We start from the raw sequence: 15185 nt of genomic DNA on the forward strand, positions 1-15185 counted from the left end.
ATCCGATTTGACATCGGATATCCGATATGGCTTGGTAGTCAAATTCCAAAAATCTTCAAATTATGGAAGGAAATTCGATTTAAACGTTCTAGTTTTTTATTTTTAAATTATTTCACTTATATTAATATGTAAAGGCATATTTTAATATATTATATATATAATAACGTAATGTAAACATACAAGATATAATCTAGTAATATATAATAATATCTTATGTTAATCTTATTACAATCTATAAATATAATATATATTATTATTATTTTTACTAAATATAATAATGTAATTTATATATATATAAAATATGTATTATATATTATTATATTAATATGTATGTTATTAATATATTTATATAATAACGTAATGTTTTCATTAAATATAATAATGTAATATGTATATGTATATATACATATATATATTATTATATTGATATGTATATTATTAATATATATGTATATTATTAATATATAAGAGTCAAAGGGGGTCATAGGGTGACCTATAACCCTCTTTGACCCATTAAACGACGACATATGTCTCTAGGGGTCCTAGGACCCCTAGGGACATATGTCATCCTTTAATGGGTCAAAAGGGGTCCCTTTGACCCATTAAATGATGACATATGTCCCTAGGACCCCCAGGGACATAGCTGAATTGTTCATATCGGTCAACGGGGGTCATAGGGTGACATATGACCCCCTTTGACCCATTAAACGACGACATATGTCTCTAGGGGTCCTAGGTCCCCTAGGGACATAGTTGAATCGTTCATATGGGTCAAAGGGGATCATAGGGTGACCTATGACCCCCTTTGATCCATTAAATGATGACATATGTCCCTAGGGGTCCTAGGACCCCCAGGGACATAGTCGAATCATTCATTTGGGTCAAAGGGGGTCATAGGGTGACCAATGACCCCCATTGACCCATTAAATGATGACATATATCCCTAGGGGTCCTAGGGCCTCTAGGGACATATTCGAATGGCTAATATGGGTCAAAGGGAGTCATAGGGCCACCTATAACTCTCTTTGACCCATTAAACGATGACATATGTCCCTAGGGGTCATAGGACCCCTAGGGACATATTCCAATCGTACATATGGGTCAAAGGGGGTCATAGGGTGACCTATGACCCTCTTTGACCCATTAAACGACAATATATGTCTCTAGGGGTCCTAGGACCCATAGGGACATATTCGAATGGGTAATATGGGTCAAAGGGGGTCATAGGGTAACCTATGACCCTCTCTGACTCATTAAACGATGACATATTTCTCTAGGGGTCCTTGGACCCCTAGGGACATATTCGAATTGTTCATATGGGTCAAAGGGGGTCATAGGGTGATCTATGACCCTCTTTGACCCATTAAACGACGACATATGTCCCTAGGGGTCCTAGGACCCCTAGGGACATATTCGAATGGGTAATATGGGTCAAATGGGGTCATAGGGTAACCTATGACCCTCTTTGATCCATTAATCGATGACATATGTCCCTAGGGGCCCTCAGACCCCTAGCGACATATTCGAATCGTTCATATGGGTCAAAGAGGGTCATAGGGTGACCTATGACCCTCTTTGACCCATTAAACGATGACATATGTCCCTAGGGGTCCTCAGACCCCTAGGGACATATTCGAATTGTTCATATGGGTCAAAGGGGGTCATAGGGTGACCTATGACCCTCTTTGACCATTAAACAATGACATATGTCCCTAGGGGTCCTAGGACCCCTAGGGACATATTCGAATCGTACATATGGGTCAAAGGGGGTCATAGGGTGACCTATGACCCTCTTGACCCATTAAACGACGATATATGTCTCTAGGGGTCTTAGGAACCCTAGGAACATATTCGAATGGGTAATATGGGTCAAAGGGGGGTCGTAGGGTAACCTATGACCCTCTTTGAGCCATTAAACGATGACATATGTCCCTTAAGGTCCTTGGACCCCAAGAGACATATTCGAATGGGTAATATGGGTCAAAGGGGGTGATAGGGTGACTTATGACCCTCTTTGACCCATTAAACGATGGCATATGTCCCTAGAGGTCCTAGGACCCTAGGGACATATTTGAATTGTTCATATGGGTCAAAGAGGGTCATAGGGTGACCTATGACCCCCTTTGACCCATTAAACGATGACATATGTCCCTAGGGGTGCTAGGACCCCTAGGGACATATTCGAATGGGTAATATGGGTTACCCTATGACCCTCTTTGTCCCATTAAATGACGATATATGTCTCTAGGGGTCCTAGGACCCCTAGGGACATATTCGAATGGGTAATATGGGTCAAAGGGGGTCATAGGTCACCCTATGACCCTCTTTGACCCATTAAAAGGTGACATATGTCACTAGGGGTCCTCGGACCCCAAGGGACATATTCCAATGGGAAATATGGGTCAAAGGGAGTGATAGGGTGACCTATGACCCTCTTTGACCCATTAAACAATGACATATGTCCCTAGGGGTCCTATGACCCTAGGGACATATTCGAATAGTTCATATGGGTCAAAGGGGGTCATAGGGTGACCTATGACCTCCTTTGACTCATTAAACGACGACATATGTCCTTAGGGGTCCTAGGACCCCTAGGGACATATTTGAATTGTTCATATGAGTCAAAGGGGGTCGTAGGGTGACCTATGACCCCCTTTGACCCATTAAACAACGACATATGTCCCTAGGGGTCCTAAGACCCCTAGGGAGATATTCGAATGGGTAATATGGGTCAAATGGGGTCATAGGGTAACCTATGACCCTCTTTGACCCATTAAATGATGACATATGTCTCTAGGGGTCCTAGGACCCTTAGGGACATATTTGAATCGTTCATATGGGTCAAATGGGCTCATAGGGTGACCTATGACCCTCTTGACCCATTAAACGACGATATATGTCTCTAGGGGTCCTAGGACCCCTAGGGACATATTCAAATGGGTAATATGGGTCAAAAGGGGTCATAGGGTGACCTATGACCCTCTTTCATCCATTAAACGATGACATATGTCCCTAGGGGTCCTCGGACCCCTACGGACATATTCGAATGGGTAATATGGGTCAAAGGGGGTCATAGGGTGACCTATGACCCTCTTTAACCCATTAAATGAAGACATGTGTCCGTAGGGGTTCTAGGACCCTAGGGACATATTCGAATGGTTCATATGGGTCAAAGGGGGTCATAGGGTGACCTATGACCCCCTTTGACCTATTAAACGATGACATATGTCCCAAGGGGTCCTAGGACCCCTAGGGACATATTTGAATCGTTCAAATGAGACAAAGGGGTTCATAGGGTGACCTATGACCCGCTTTGACCAATTAAACGACGACATATGTCCCTAAGAGTCTTAGGACTCCTAGGGACATATTCGAATGGGTAATATGGGTCAAATGGGGTCATAGGGTAACCTATTACCCTCTTTGACCCATTAAATGATGACATATGTCTCTAGGGGTCCTAGGACCCCTAGGGACATATTCGAATCGTTCATATGGGTCAAAGGGGGTCATAGGGTGACCTATGACCCTCTTGACCCATTAAACGATGATATATGTCTCTAGGGGTCCTCGGACACCTAGGGACATATTTGAATGGGTAATATGGGTCAAAGGGGGTCATAGGGTGACCTATGACCCTCTTTGACCCATTAAACGATGACATATGTCCCTAAGGGTCCTAGGAACCCTAGGGACATATTCGAATGGGTAATATGGGTCAAATGGGGTCATAGGGTAACCTATGACCCTCTTTGACCAATTAAACGATGACACATGTCTCTAACGGTCATAGGACCCCTAGGGACATATTCGAATAGTTTATTTGGGTCAAAGGGGGTCATAGGGTGACCTATGACCCTCTTGACACATTAAACGATGATACGAATATATTCGAATGGGTAATATGGGTCATAGGGTGACCTATGACCCTCTTGGACCCATTTAACGATGACATATGTCACTAGGGGTCCTCAGACCCCAAGGGACATATTCAAATGGGTAATATGGGTCAAATGGGGTCATAGGTGACCCTCTTTGACCCATTAAACGATGACATATGTCCCTAGGGGTCTTAGGATCCTAGGGACATATTCCAATCGTTCATATGGGTCAAAGGGGCTCATAGGGTGACCTATGACCCCCTTTGACCCATTAAATGACAACATATGTCCCTAGGGGTCCTAGGACCCCTAGGGACATATTTGAGTCGTTCATATAAGTCAAAGGGGGTCATAGGGTGACCTATCACCCCCTTTGATGCATTAAACGACGACATATGTCCCTAGGGGTCCTAGGACGCGTAGGGACATATTCGAATGGGTAATATGGGTCAATTGGGCTCATAAGGTAACCTATGACCCTCTTTGACTCTTTAAATGACGACATATGTCTCTAGGGGTCCTAGGACCCCTAGGGACATATTCGAATCGTACATATAGGTCAAAGGGGATCATAGGCTAAACTATGACCCTCTTTGATCGATTAAACGATGATATATGTCTCTGGGGGTCGTAGGACCCCTAGGGACATGTTCGAATGGGTAATATGGGTCAAAGGGGGTCATAGGGTGACATATAACCCTCTCTGACCCATTAAACGACGAGATATGTCGCTAGGGGTCCTAGGACCCCTAGGGACATATTCGAATGGGTAATATGGGTCAAATGGGCTCATAGGGTGACCTATGACCCCCTTTGACCTATTAAACAATGACATATGTCTCTAGGGATCCTCGGACCCCTAGGAACATATTCGAATAGGTATTATGGGTCAAAGGGGGTCATAGGGTGACCTATGACCCTCTTTGATCGATTAAACGACGATATATGTCCCTAAGGGTCCTTGGACCCCAAGGGACATATTCAAATTTGTAATATGGGTGAAATGGGGTCATAGGGTGACCTATGACCCTCTTTGACCCATTAAACGACGACATATGTCTCTAGGGGTCCTAGGACCCTAGGAACATATTCCAATCATTCATATTTGACCCATTAAACGATAACATATCTCCCTAGGGGTCCTAGGACCCCTAGGGACATATTTGAATCATTCATATGAGTCAAAGGGGGTCATAGGGTGACCTATGACCCCTTTTGATGCATTAAGCGACGACATATGTTCCTAGGGGTCCTAGGACCCCTTGGGACATATTCGAATGGGTAATATGGGTCAAATGGGGTCATAGGGTAACCTATGACCCTCTTCGACCCTTTAAATGACGACATATGTCTCTAGGGGTCCTATGACCCCTAGGGACATATTCAAATCGTACATATGGGTCAAAGGGGGTCATAGGGTGACCTATGACCCTCTTTGACCCATTAAACGATGATATATGTCTCTAGGGGTCCTAGGACCGCTAGGGACATATTCGAATGGGTAATATGGGTCAAAGGGGGTCATAGGGTGACCTATGACCCTCTCTGACCCATTAAACGACGAGATATGTCGCTAGGGGTCCTAAGACCCCAAGAGACATATTCGAATGGGTAATATGGGTCAAAGGCGGTCATAGGGTGACCTATGACCCCCTTTGACCCATTAAACGATGACATATGTCTCTAGGGGTCCTAGGACCCCTAGCGACATATTCGAATGGTTATTATGGGTCAAAGGGGGTCATAGGGTGACCTATGACCCTCTTTGACCCATTAAACGATGACATATGTCCCTAGGGGTCCTCGGACCCCGAGGGACTTATTTGAATGGGTAATATGGGTCAAATGGGGTCATAGGGTGACCCATGACCCTCTTTGACCCATTAAATTATGACATATATCCCTAGGGGTCCTAGGACCCTAGGGACATATTCCAATCATTCATATGGGTTAAAGGGGGTCATAGGGTGACCTATGACCCACTTTGACCCATTAAGCGACAACATATGTCCCTAGGGGTCCTAGGACCCCTAGGGACATATTTGAATCGTTCATAAGAGTCAAAGGGGGTCATAGGGTGACCTATGACCCCCTTTGATGCATTAAATGATGACATATGTTCCTAGGGGTCCTAGGACCCCTAGGGACATATTCGAATGGATAATATGGGTCAAATGGGGTCATAGGGTAACCTATGACCCTCTTTGACCCTTTAAATGATGACATATGTCGCTAGGGGTCCTAAGACCCCTAGGGACATATTCGAATCGTACATTTGGGTGAAAGGGGGTCATAGGGTGACCTATGACCCTCTTGACCCATTAAACGATGATATATGTCTCTAGGTGTCCTAGGACCCCTAGGGACATATTCGAATGGGTAATATGGGACAAAGGGGGTCATAGGGTGACCTATGACCCTCTTTGACCCATTAAACGATGATATATGTCTTTAGGGGTGCTAGGACCCCTAGGGACATATTTGAATGGGTAATATGGGTCAAAGGGGGTCATAGGGTGACTTATGACCCCCTTTGACCCATTAAACAACAACATATGTCTCTAGTGGTCCTAGGACCCCTAGGGACATATTCGAATGGGTGTTATGGGTGAAAGGGCGTCATAGTGTGACCTATGACCCTCTTTGACCCATTAAACGACGACATATGTCCCTAGAGGTCCTTGGACCCCAATGGACATATTCGAATGGGCAATATGGGTCAAAGGGGGTCATAGGGTGACCTATGACCCCCTTTGACCCATTAAATGATGACATATGTCTCTAGGGGTCCTAGGACCCCTAGGGACATATTCGAATGGGTATTATGGGTCAAAAGGGGTCATAGGGTGATCTATGACCCTCTTTGACCCATTAAATGACGACATATGTCCCTAGGGGTCCTTGGACCCCAAGGGACATATTCGAATGGGTAATATGGGTGAAAGTGGGTCATAGGGTGACCTATGACCCTCTTTGACCCATTAAATGACGACATATGTCCCTAGGGGTACTAGGAGTCCTAGGGACATATTTGAATCGTTCATATGAGTCAAATGGGGTCATAGGGTGACCTATGACCCCCTTTGATCCATTAAACGACGATGTATGTCCCTAGGGGTCCTAGGACCCCTAAGGACATAGTCGAGTCATTCATATGGGTCAAAGGGGGTCATAGGGTGACCTATGACGCCCTTTGACCCATTAAATGACGACCCTCTCTGTATTATATATTATTATATTAATATGTATAATAATATAATATACATATAACAACGTAATATTTTTATTAAATATAATATATATTATAAATATTATTATATTAATATATATTTTATTAATATATCTATATAATAACGTAATATTTTAGGATATACTATTGATACAATTTTAGGATAATAATTATAATATAAATAAACACTAAATATTAATATTATTATATGTATAGTAATAATAATAATACTATTATAGCTATAATAATAATATATATTAATAATATATATTGTAGCTTAATATAAATAAACACTATATATTTACACTATTATATCTATATTAATAATATTAATACTATTATAGGTATAATAATAATATTGATACTATAGGTATATTAATACTATTTTATATTAATATTATTGATATTTTATAGTAATACTAATATACTATTAACTTAGTTATAAATTAAAGTCGTTTGCCTCCAAATATTTTCATAATATTAATATTATTGTGGCAAAGGAGGGAAACCTTAGCAAGTTTTCCCCCCAAAAGTCCTCTTCCTACATCGGATATCCGATTATACTGGCATCAATTTCAAATATTTGACTATCCCTACAGACCCGACAACATTACTTTTTTACCTCTTTTCTCACGGGATTTGTAAAAAGTCATGTTTTGGGGCCCAACCAATTGAAAAGAATTCGAAAATATAACCTTAGGTGTTCAAATTTTTCATCTGAATGGGGAGCAACAGTCGTCGAAAGAATAAACGTAAAAGGAAGATATCCAATGAAGACATTGCAGCATATAAGGAAAAGGACAAAATGAAACACCGAAAAAAAAGACAAGGTATGCTAAATACCAATCAATTTGACGATGAATTAATAGAAGGTGAATTCATAGAGTCAGATAATGAAAATGTATAGCTGGGGAATGAAAATGTACCTATTGAAAATGATAATGCAGAAATTGAAAATGTAGAGATTGAAAATTTTGAAGAAGAAATGCCACCAAGTCATAATCCAAATTGCATAATTGACCATGTCGAAGATGACAATGCACAGGAACTTAATGCACAAGAACCTTACATATCTCCTAATTATAATCGACATGAAGGTTCTAAAACACCAAAATAGATAATTGAAATTGATGAAACGATTATGAGTAGTTTGGAAGGAAAAAAATCAGAAAGAACCATTCGGTTATGGGCTTCAAGACTATATCAAATGTTTTTCGGCAACAAGATAGTGGTAGAGCAATGTCATTTTTTCATGAACTTATTAAAGATGCAAAAGATGAGACCTGTGCTTTCCAAATTGAAAATTCGTGTCAATAAAAATTTGGAAAGAAATGCCATTATTGTGAAGAATCTTTTCAGTGCTCTGAATAGCGTTGGGAAAAATAGCAGAGAGAAGGATAATAGAGCTGCTCGAAGGGTTATTGCAACCTCTTTGGTAAGTCATCATTTGAGAAAGGGTAGATATATGAGACAAACTTGTATTGATTTGAATCTAAATTTTACTACTTTGAGAAGAGCACTTAGTCGACGAGAGAAAATTGATGATCCTCTTCAAAATGAAACATGGGCATTTGGTGGGAGACTTCCACATTTTGATAAGAAGCTATCCAACGATGTGAAGGAAGAAATTATACAATTTTGGCACTCTAACTCACGAGTATCACCCAATGCTAAAGATGTCTTAAAGTTGAGAATTGGCATCAGAGACCACATACCACATCCTAAACACTATTTGGAGGTAAGTCAAACTATGTTGTTCAAAAAGTTTAGAGGGAGTCATCCAAGTGTTCATATATCACAAAGCACTTTTGAATCTTTGAAGCCATTTTATTATGTGCCACTCAAAATTCGTAATACATGTTGTTGCAAATATCATGTTGAGTTTTCTATGCACCATGAACTATTATGCTCCATCCGTTCTACTTTGCATAGTAAAGAAATGTTGGAGGATTGTGGGGCTAGTGGGCTTCCAAAATCATCAAGAGACTTGTTAGATCAACTCTTATGTCATAGAGTTGATGGTTGTTCCTTTTATAAAAATGCTTGCTTAAATGAGAAGTGTTCAGAATGTGGTGGCTTATCCAAGTTTGACACATGTTTCCATGAGGGGTGTGAACAAGATCTTGGAAAGACAATAGTGAAAAAAAGGGTCTATGAAATGGTGAAATACACATTGAAGAGTGGGAGTGAGAGCTCTAGATGTGAATTGGTTGGAAAAGATATCAATGTGGCTAATTTTATTTCAGATTTCAAGGAAAATATTTTTTACAAGTATGCAAGACATAGTCACAGGTCTCAGTGGTTGGATCAACAATTTAGAACATGTAAGGAGACTTTTCCCATTGGCACTATTATATCAGTTATTGATTTTGCTGAGAACTACACATTGCAACCTCAAAATGAGACACAATCTCAGTATTACAACTCTATTTAGATTGCAATTTTTGTTCACATAACATATAAACATGCCCCTGATAGTGCGGAAGATAATCGAAAGATTATTAGAGAGTATCATTTTTATATGAGTGATGATAGATCTCACTCTCACAAGTTTGTGCAACATTGTTTCAAGATTTTTTTTTATTTCTTACATGAGCATGCAATTGCTATGGATAGACATATCATTTGGTCAGATAACTATACAGGTCAATTCAAGAATGCTTGCATGTTTTATTGGTTGTGTAGGATGCACGTAGAGAGAGGGGTGCCTCATATTTGGAGTTTTTTTGAGTCTGGCCATGGAAAAGGGGAACATGATGGAGCAGGGGCATGTGTGAAGAGAGCTCTAGTTAAGGAGCAACTGAAGATTTCAACAACAGAGCTTCTTGATGCTCGTAGCATTGTTGATTGGTGTAGTTTAGCATTATCACAGGGGGGGACTCTTAATTCAGTGGTACGCAGGTTCTTTTGGTTGGTTGAGGAAGGGTCCATAGGTAATAGATCAGATTGTGCTACAGTGACAAACTTATAAAAAATGCATTCATTTCGGAGCTCTAATTCTAGTACATGGACCATTTGGACACGACAACTAGCTTGTTTTTGTCGTAATTGTTTTCAGTGTGATTGGGATCACTGTGAGTCAAGTGAGTGGGTGGACACATGGGCTCCACATTATCTTACTCCATTGTCTATCATACCCTCTATCAAAAATGATGACATGAAAAGTTCACTTGAGCATAATCATCTATCAGATCTACTTCAGCCAGGACATGTCTTTGCATTGGTTGCACCACAGGGGAATGATGAGAAATCCGATTATTGGTTAGCACGTTGTGTAAGAGGAAAACAAAAACTTGCACAACCGATCACAGATGATGATGGATTCACGTATCCTACTGGTTCAGTGGTTGTTGCTGGAACATGGCTGCGGACATACATGCTTAGAAGGAACGAAATTCCTACATTCGAAGACTATCAGAAGCACAAAGTAATTCTCATATATTCGCATCTTATTATAGCAAAAAATGTAAAGTTATTGAAGCATCAAGGAAGACCAAAAGTAAAAGAACTTTTTACTATTGCTAATGCTGATCATGAAGCCTTGTTGGAGACCCTAAAACAGAGAGAGGACCCTATTGGAATACTTGACTAGCTATATATACTTCTTATGTTATTTTTTTCATAATGATTTAATGAATTGATGATTATCTTGTTTAATACAATAAGTTACTAATTTTGGTATGATATTGGAATGTAGGTACATCATGAAGAGTTGGAGGGGGTGGTATTGGGGAGAATTTCTAAAATTTATGATGTATTATGATGTAAAATGTGTAGTTTTTTGTATATGGTTTTTGTATTTTGGTAGGTTCTTTGTAAGGAATTATAAGAGGAAGATATTGAACAAGTTCTTCCAAATCATATTTGCATGTGATACAAGGCTATAATGATAATTTAATAGCATTTATAACTATATGAAAGATAATTGCATGTGGATATCTTATTACAAATTTGGTTTTTTCCTTATTTAACATAAAGCTGACATTATGATTATTAAAACTATTTTTATCAAACTAATCAAATAAGAAAAATCCATAAAGTACGGATGAACAATTAGAATACTTGATTTCTTCCATTTTACAACCAATCATAGCATTTGAAAGCATAAAGAGTCATAATATTGTATAATGTTTTGAAAGACTTTCATATTGAAAAGTTGTATGAAGCACATTTGGGATAAGCCATAAAATCCATGAAAGAAGATAGCATTTAGGACAAGCAATTAAAGCCAATAAGCAAGATAGCACATGCATACTGACATGATATGAAGTTGGATATGAAGGCTATGAGTGGATGAGTCATTAGAGGTATCAACAATCCCATCATAAATGAGAACTAGGATTTTATGTTTCAACACTATGGAATCTTTAGTTTTACGAAATTTTCTTCCATGGAGATTAATTTAAGAATGCCCTGTGTGTATGTAAAGGTCTTAAGGGAGATTAATTTAAGAATGCAATATTCTCCTCTAACCTTTTCTCAAGTTTAGAATTGATTTCTATCATGTGCTTAGAGAGATTAAGGTAAGAAAGATTATTTGTCTCTTCTAGCTCTTTGTATTGAACATATAGAAAGAGAGATGACAAGTGAACAAATTTAAGTGTAGTCAATAGATCAAGGAAACCATTTAGTGAAAGAAATTCTTAGTATGCATATCATAGACCATGAAGTTAGAAAATACCAATAGCTCTAAGACCAAAGAGCCATTTTAAGTATGTTCAAGCACTAGAGACATAGAAAATCAAAGTCAATTTATGAAACTCCCCTTAGCAAAAAATGCAAACAAATATTTGCATTTGACATTTTGACTTGGTTGAAAAAGTTTGACAATAATTGATAATATTGCAAGCTTGATGTTCAAAAGCAATTTTTTTTCCAAGAAAGATAGTGATACATGGAGTAGTCTTCAAAAAATCATCCATCATTTGCGGCCACACCGTACCGAGGAGTCTCCAAGGTGCTCTAAGTGCATTTAGAGGTCGATCTTTCGAGGGTCATAACTCAGAGCTCGTGAGGGCTATTGATGAACTATCAAATGCTACAAGATGATGATCCTAAGGCCTAAAATAACCTATCTCATTTTTGAGAGATCACATTCTGTTTGGATTCAGCACAACGATCTCGCTCGATGCAAAAAATTGCAGTGTGCCTCAGTTCATAGGTGCACCACAGCGTAACTTTGAAACCGCTGATCTTGGCATCAAATCGTCAGTGCCATTAGCTCCGGATGGGTGGGTGAACCCTAGTCACACCCTTGTTCTGGCCACGAAGACCATACATCATTTGTGGCCACCCCGTACCGAGGAGTCTCCAAGGTGCTCTAAGTGCATTTTGATGTCAATCTTTCGAGGGTCATAACTGAGAGCTCGTGAGGGCTATCGATGAACTGTCAAATGCTACAGGATGGTGATCCTAAGGCCTAAAATAACCTATCTCATTTTTGAGAGATCACATTCTGTTTGGATTCAGCACAGCGATCTCGCTCGATGCCAAAACTCGCAGTGTGCCTCAGTTCATAGGTGCACCACATCGTAACTTTGAAACCGCTGATCTTGGCATTGAATCGTCAGTGCCATTAGCTTCGGATGGGCGGTTGAACCCTAGTTACACCCTTGTTCTAGGCATGAAGACCATCCATCATTTGCGACCACCCATATCGAGGAGTCTTTAAGGTGATCTAAGTGCATTTTGAGGTCGATCCTTCGAGGGTCATAACTCATAGCTCGTGAGGGCTATCGACGAACTGTCAAATGCTACAGGACGGTGATCCTAAGGCCTAAAATAACCTATCTCATTTTTGAGAGATCACATTCTGTTTGGATTCAACACAACGATCTCGCTCGATGCCAAAACTCACAGTGTGCCTCAGTTCATAGGTGCACCACAGCGTAACTTTGAAACCGCTGATCTTGGCATTGAATCGTTAGTCCCATTAGCTCCAGATGAGCGGGTGAACCATAGTCACACCTTTGTTCTGGCCATGAAGACCATCTATCATTTGCGGCCACCCCGTACCGAGGAGTCTTCAAGGTGCTCTAAGTGCATTTTGAGGTCGATCCTTCAAGGGTCATAACTCAGAGCTCGTGAGGGCTATCGATGAACCGTTAGAGGAGACAAGTTTGTAAGGATGGAGTGGCTTAGTGTTTTTGCTAAAATAAGTTAGTGGGAAGGCTTTATTAGAGGGTCTTGGCCAAACTAGTGGGGTGTTTGCCAAAATTTCTTGTTTTATTTCTACTTGGTTTTGTTTTCTTGTTTTGTGATTGAGTATTGTTATGGGATTGGGACTTACACTCACCCTTGTGGGAAGGGAAGATAAGTCCAGGGTGAAGGGCTTAAGTTGGGTTCGAAAAATGTATTGAGAACCTTGGAGTATGGGCTCCATTGTATGCCATAACATTTCATATCTTGCTGGGGGTGATAAGGAAAGTATGGTGTAGAAAGGAAGTTTGAGGAGTTACAGCTGATGGTAGTGGGTTTGGAGGAGGAAATGTGGAGGCCCTGAGAGGGCATTAAATGGTTCATTTATGATAGCCCCGAGAGGGCATGAAATTTGGTGAATTATGATAGCCCCGAGAGGGCATGAAAATTGTTTATTGCAAATATGGTTTGGTATGGCAAGTCTCCATTTTAGAACACACCTTCACCCTATGTTTATGGTTCCATCTGTGAAGCCATTGTGAAATAGTCTTGGGGGGAAATTGTTCAAGTTTGAAATGTAATGTTTATGCATTGAAATATTGTATGTGTATCCTAGTTTGAGCCTTGTTCCCTAGCGCGGGGGTGGTCTCTTTGAGGCCTATGGTTGGGTGGAAAGCACCCATGGTCCTTGTTATTTTGTTGTGTTGCATATGCAGATTTGTGTCCAAGGGAGCAATGGAAATGGCTTGGAATGATCATCTTGCAGATTGATGTTGGATGAGAAAACTTGACATTGTGCCCTCATTTGTGAAGGAGGATTCACCAGCTTGTTCATGTTCTCAACGATCATGTTGGAAAATGTTAAAGCTACTCATTGTCCATATCTTTCAATGTCCATGTTCCTTATGATTTTGAAAAGTCCCTTATGTTGCCCCATTGTGATGGAAGGAGATTGTATCATTGTTACCTAATGTACGTGTAGAAGAAAATATTGATAAGGTTGTATATGCATGTTTCATTTGGAGTTTATATTGTTATGAAAGCATTGGTACTAGTCACAGATTTGCTTTGACATCATTGTTATCATTTGAAAATGTGAAAGAAAGTTTTCTCCTTGTGGTATTGTAAATGACTAGTTGATAATAACAATCCATAGATGTTATGTGATACCATTAATTGTATAAATTTAAAACTTAGTAGATTGCTTACAATCTTGTTGTGCACTCAATAATTTGGTGAGGAAGCAATGTTGATAGATAATGAGGATATAGTAATATACTAATTGTCACATTAATATCTATTGTAATGATTAATGAATGTGTGTACATTGGTAATGAGGATAATAAGTAATTCTGATCCCCTTCCCTTACATGCTAGAATCACGACCTAGTCCATATGATACAACTGACAGACCCTAATAGAATATTAGTATTAGAGGCTTGTTAGGATATGAATTACCTCACTAATTTATGAGTGTTGCATCTTGAACTTGCTCGTTTGACTTGTGACGCTAACTTGAACTAGACTGTCATCCAATCTATTTGAAAACCACCTGTGACTAAAATGTTAACACCTTCACACTATTCACATGAGTCTTGAACTCCTATTCAATGATAACCTTGTTTTACAATATTTAATTTCTTATGCGACTTCATAAGCTAAAAAAAAAAAAAAAAAATTGTTGTGTTTTTACTAGTAAAATTTAGAGCATGACTCATGATCCACGATAAATTGAACAATACTAGATACTAAATTAATATGTATATCATTGTGCACGTAAATGATAAAAATATATATCAAAATACATGTATCCATAGACAAAATTTTACACAAATATATATCAAAGATCATGTATCAATAAACAAAGTACTCAAATATATATATATCAAAATACATAGATCCATATACAAAATGTGGCTGATCCTGCCATCAAAATG

Source organism: Cupressus sempervirens, chromosome 3 (assembly GCF_028749045.1).
Source record: "Cupressus sempervirens isolate cs-2001-9-10 chromosome 3, ASM2874904v1, whole genome shotgun sequence".
Taxonomy (NCBI): Eukaryota; Viridiplantae; Streptophyta; class Pinopsida; order Cupressales; family Cupressaceae; genus Cupressus; species Cupressus sempervirens.